This window comes from Corythoichthys intestinalis, chromosome 17 (genome assembly GCF_030265065.1).
Source record: "Corythoichthys intestinalis isolate RoL2023-P3 chromosome 17, ASM3026506v1, whole genome shotgun sequence".
Lineage (NCBI taxonomy): Eukaryota > Metazoa > Chordata > Actinopteri > Syngnathiformes > Syngnathidae > Corythoichthys > Corythoichthys intestinalis.
Window position 1 is genome coordinate 31,823,638 of NC_080411.1, and position 6,242 is coordinate 31,829,879.

Here is a 6,242-nt window from a genome sequence, read left to right on the forward strand (position 1 = left end):
TTTGGCTTTATGTTTTGGATCATTGTCCTGTTGGAAGATAAATCTCCGTCCCAGTCTCAGGTCTTGTGCAGATACCAACAGGTTTTCTTCCAGAATATTCCTGTATTTGGCTGCATCCATCTTCCCGTCAATTTTAACCATCTTCCCTGTCCCTGCTGAAGAAAAGCAGGCCCAAACCATGATGCTGCCACCACCATGTTTGACAGTGGGGATGGTGTGTTCAGGGTGATGAGCTGTGTTGCTTTTACGCCAAACATATCGTTTTGCATTGTGGCCAAAAAGTTCAATTTTGGTTTCATCTGACCAGAGCACCTTCTTCCACATGTTTGGTGTGTGTCCCAGGTGGCTTGTGGCAAACTTTAACCGAGACTTTTTATGGATATCTTTGAGAAATGGCTTTCTTCTTGCCACTCTTTCATAAAGGCCAGATTTGTGCAGTGTACGACTGATTGTTGTCCTATGGACAGAGTCTCCCACCTCAGCTGTAGATCTCTGCAGTTCATCCAGAGTGATCATGGGCCTCTTGGCTGCATCTCTGATCAGTTTTCTCCTTGTTTGAGAAGAAAGTTTGGAAGGACGGCCGGGTCTTGGTAGATTTGTAGTGGTCTGATGCTCCTTCCATTCCAATATGATGGCTTGCACAGTGCTCCTTGAGATGTTTAAAGCTTGGGAAATCTTTTTGTATCCAAATCCGGCTTTAAACTTCTCCACAACAGTATCTCGGACCTGCCTGGTGTGTTCCTTGGTTTTCATAATGCTCTCTGCACCTTAAACAGAACCCTGAGACTATCACAGAGCAGGTGCATTTATACGGAGACTTGATTACACACAGGTGGATTCTATTTATCATCATCGGTCATTTAGGACAACATTGGATCATTCAGAGATTTTCACTGAACTTCTGTAGTGAGTTTGCTGCACTGAAAGTAAAGGGGCCGAATAATATTGCACGCCCCACTTTTTAGTTTTTTATTTGTTAAAAAAGTTTAAATTATCCAATAAATGTTGTTCCACTTCACGACTGTGTCCCACTTGTTGTTGATTCTTGACAAAAAAATTAAATTTCATATCTTTATGTTTGAAGCCTGAAATGTGGCGAAAGGTTGCAAGATTCAAGGGGGCCGAATACTTTTGCAAGGCACTGTAAATATATATATTTTTTTTTTTTTTTTTTTAACTTGTGTTATTTATTTCCTGGCTTTTTCTGTGAAGAACCCAGAGAGGGTTATTTGGTTATTATCTATTTAATTAATAGTGTTGTTATTATTATATTATATTATATTTATATTATTATTATTTTTATTTTATTTACTTTTGTTCCGTGAAGAATCCAGAAAGGGTTATTTGATTGTAGCTTTCTGAAAAACAATAGATTTTTACATTTAGGCACTCTTGCAATTGTCACACTTTTTCTGTTAAAAGTGACCCCTGGCCCCTCATCAGAGAAGGGAAAAGTTATGTGGCGCTCACAGGAAAAAGTTTGGGGACCCCTGGACTATGGTATGTTCATAAAAAAGGTAACACCAAAGAAGGGAATCAAAATGCTCAGGCGGAGTTTCTACTTCACCAAAGAAGGGAATCAAAATGCTCAGGTGGAGTTTCTACTTCACACTATGTACATAAAAGACAATTGACGAAAGTGAGATTTGGACAGCAGGTCAGCGACACAAAAAAATCTGTCAGTGTAAATTTTGCGTGTTTACTTAATTCTCCCAAGTTTGGCCACTATTCTTTTTACACTTGCTTGCAGTCATCTCTTATGTAATTAGGTTGTTCACAGCGCCTAGTCAGTCTTCCCCTTGCAAGCAGGCTAATTTAAGGCTCTGAAACATCTGCCACATTCCAAACATCCTCATGAGCTGCCACAACATTGTGATTATAACTGTTGCCGCGGAGCGTCTCATTACTTTTGCAGAAATGACCGGCTGGAGATTGGCAAAGGTCAGTCATGTTGAGCTGCTGTCATTCCTTAAGTGGACGAAAGCCTCGCAAGCGATACCCTGAGAGGGCCTATCTTATCCGACGAGGACAGACAGACCGCATGACAGGCAAGCATGGATTCACTAGATCAGACATAGCTTATGCCAATGCAGTGGCTCATATCTTTTTTTTTTTTTTTTATGTCAAATCACTCACATCTTGGGGCATCACTGTATATAGTATACTGTCCATTATATCACAGTCAATCATATTAATGCAAGTGCAATGAGAAGAAATTGATCATTGCGAGTCAGATTTGTGAAACAGCAATGAACCAGAAAATTCATTTTTTATTGTCACAGTAAAGAGCTCGATAAATGCCCTTTCCATTTGAACTCAAGAGGATGACTACGGTCAGCCCTCCTACTCAAAATGGATTGCACGTCCATCAGCTTCAGTGGGTTTGAATAATTTCAAAACTATTTGTCTGATCCTATCAGGTAGCCGTTAATATATTAAAAGCATTTTGAAATGATATCGGAAAATTGTCAACATCAATTTTTTATTATTGGTTTTGGGCCAATATGAATGTTGCCTTCAGAGTGAATGTGGAAGGCTTCATTCAGTCTATATACAGTAGAAGGGCTGGTCACAACTTAGCACAGCAGTAATGCCTATTGACCATTAGATGTCTCAAAGCTAAGATGCTTGGGATTTGTTATGTGAGCAGACAGTTTGCATTCATGGTGCAAAAATTAAATGAACGATAAATGTTTGACAAATAATAAATATTTTAAAAGGGATCCACGGATAGAAGACATGTAGTTCTTAAAAGACAAACGTTATTATGAGTTAAAATAATTTGATATTGAAGCCCCTCTTGATGTTTTCATTTTTATACAATTTGTAAAATTTGTTTAATTAGTAGGTCGCCATTATTGTTGACGTCGCAGAGCGCTGACGTCACATGGTTAGGCTGCTGTGCTTCTAGAGCAGTGGTTCTTAACCTGGGTTCGATCAAACCCCTGGGGTTCGAGTAAGTCTAAGGGGTTCGGGGAAGGTAAAGAAACGCAGAGCCCTGTTTTCGCATGCTGATTAAAACTAGGCAAAGTGGCTTTTTAGAACAGGTTTTGGACTGGTTTGCTCCCAATTTACAGGCTTAGTCCATTCTTTCAACGCTAGTCCTCGATCGAATGGGAGGAGGAACTGGTTTGCTCAGTGGAAGGATGACTCGCACTTGGTATGAGGGAATACAACAGAACAATGGGCAGCGTGGTCACAAATTTTGACCTGTTTATAAAACATGTCAAAATGAGAAGAATTTTGAACAGGAATTTGCTAAATTATTAGCTTGCTATCTTAGATATATAAGTTTTGATAATTAATTCCGAACGGTTCAATGACTCAGCATGTGAAACTTGTGGGGTTCGGTACCTTTAGGAAGGTTAAGAACCACTGTTCTAGAGAATGACTCTAGCGACATGAAGATGTCATCTGTTCAACCCTTTCAATAGCGTACCGCACGAATGCTATTTTTAGACCGTCATGTCGCCATCGTAACACGGAAGTGGGACATTATCAACACGCCCTCGCATACAAACCATGTTATTTCTGCTTGTTTTCTCCGCTAATCTTTCAAAAAGAGCATGCCAATCAAACACTGCTGCTTTGGAACTTGTAGAAACGACTCTAGACATTACGACATGAAGGATATTTTCTTCACACGTTTCCCGAAACCAAAAACTCGGAGAAAAAATGTGACGAATGGATCAGAAGTCCAAAAGTTTAACGCCAGTAAGGGGAAGCCATTCACATTTCATACGCAGTAAACATTTTGTTGGGGGCCATGCTCCTTCAGAGGACGAACGGGTAAGACATTTTGATATTTTTACTTTTTTTTTCTTGTGGCGTTTTGCAGTCCTGCTTCTGTCTAACAATGAATAACCTGAAAAAAATTGAAATGGTATCTGACTGCCACTGTTACCTTTTCTGTTGTAAAAAACAACTTTAGTAAGAAGGAAGTGTAAATATATTACAGAATTAAGATTTGTTATTAATGAAAAAAATTAAAAGTGTTCGTTGGCTGCTCCTGTGTAGCATTTGTGATCGCAACACAAAAATAGCAATGTAAACTGGCCCCTCAGAGACGTAAGACAACCAGAGGATATAATATATAAGAAAGACAGGGCATATGGTGGTAAAGGATATATTGTTCAAACAGGAGAATGTCATTTTCAGTGGCATAAGGCAATGCACACAAGAAAACGGAGTCGATAAAAAAGCTAACTTTGGATCAGGTCGCCTCGTCTTTTTCAGCCCTCGACACTCAAGCCATCTCTTTAACTGAACATTTACATGTTTTTCCACATCTTTACCAGTGAATTTGGCACCAGGGACATCGTTTTCGGACAGAATTGGTAGGTTTAGCTCAGTAAACATTCCGTTCGTATACTATTTCCATTCATTTACTATTAGGGACAAACGGGAGGTTCACCCGCCTAGCCACAATTGCTAAAGTCATGAATAGTAATGAGCAAAAGTGACGTGTTGCTTGCGGTACCCCATTTGAACCCGAGAGTGGAGGAGCATGACTGCACTGTCGATATTTCACAAAACGAGCAGCAAAAGCAAAATGATCAAGAAAGACGGGAGACGTGACAAGAGTAGGGGAAAAAAACTGTGTTCTGCCAAAATGTGCTACAATGGCGAAACGTACTACAAGAGGCAGATTTGACACCCAAAGTACTACCGTGCCCTTTCAGCTTGTTTTGTTTTGATGCATACAGACAGAACATAGTAAAGATGCCTTAAGAAAATACTGAAACGTAGTAATATATAATAAGGGTGGTTTACATATGCTACGTGATTAATGTGGTCAACAGATCAACAATCTGCTTTAAAGCTACCACAAGAAAAAAAAAGTGCATCCAGCTAATATGCTATTAAATGCAGCATTTGAACTAGTGTGCAGCCTGCCTTTTTCTTGATTTTCATTTCCATCTTCAGGGTAGCATGTGACAGGCTCTTGTGTGTATCTCGAGTGGATGCTGTGTCCATCCTGGGAACTTAAAGTGAAGATAAGACCAGTGACATCTGGAAGGCTGCATCATGTGCTGGGACAAGAGGAAAGTAATGATCAATATCATTTGGAAAAAAAAGGAAACTATAAAATTGGAAAGAAATACATAAAAAGAATGGATAAGATACCTTTAGAATACTATAAAATAGTAATTGCATGTTGAAAAAAAGAAGATTAAAAAAAAATTAATCAAATTTATCTAGAGTCACAATTATTTTCCTGTCATGAATGAAGGGAGTCATAGTAAATACATCAAAATTACAATTAAGTAATTGCCCTGTGGGCTCAGTGGCGAGTATCTTTATGAATATACATATATCACTTGTATGCACCCTCCCCATATGTGAGTCATGCCACTGGGAGTCTGGTGACAATCTCCATGGTTACGCAGCTTTGTTTAGCCCCAACAAATAGCTACATAGCTGATCACTACTCATTTCGCCTTCATCATAGGATTGTGCACTTATAAGACATATAAGAAATGTTCACATGCAAAGAGCCTCTTGACTGTAAGCGCAGTTTGACTTCTTAAAAAAAAAAAAAAAAAAAAAAAAAAAAGGATAAAGATAAGATGGGTCTAACCATGTCCAGATGAAATGAGGACCTGTTCTGCTTCACTTTGATTGGCACGGTGCTGATATTTCCTCTGCATGTGCTCATGTTTTGCACCTTCCCAGCATTTGCCGGTATGACATGGCTTCTCTTAAAGTGGGTGATGGATTTCTGCAGGTGATAAATCACATTAGAATTTGACATGGAAGAAACGGGATGAGTGTGGGATAACTTGGCCAGAAACTAATGTTATTCTCTTTCCAAAAACAAAATAACACTGTCTTAAAGACTGAAAAATGATAACTCAACATTTAAAAATATTACAAATATATATATACTGTACGTATATGTGTTTACTGTGTTGTACATGTCACTCAAAACTTCAGAAAATGTGTGCAAAGAAATGTGATACAACTACATTAGTCGTGGCATAATGATTGCTAAATATTTTCAATCAAATAAACTGTAAAAATAATAAAACATTCAGACCAAAAATAACTCTTTCTATTCAACGGTATGACCAAAATTTTCTTATATTATTTTTGCTGTGTATTATTTTTAAAGTCACAGTATGTTTTTTTTAATATTGCAATCACTTACCTGTTTTGAATGAGGATCAGCAAACAACAGCGTCATCTGGTGGCATCAATGATTATTACTAGAGATGCTTTAAAAAAAACATCAAAATCGG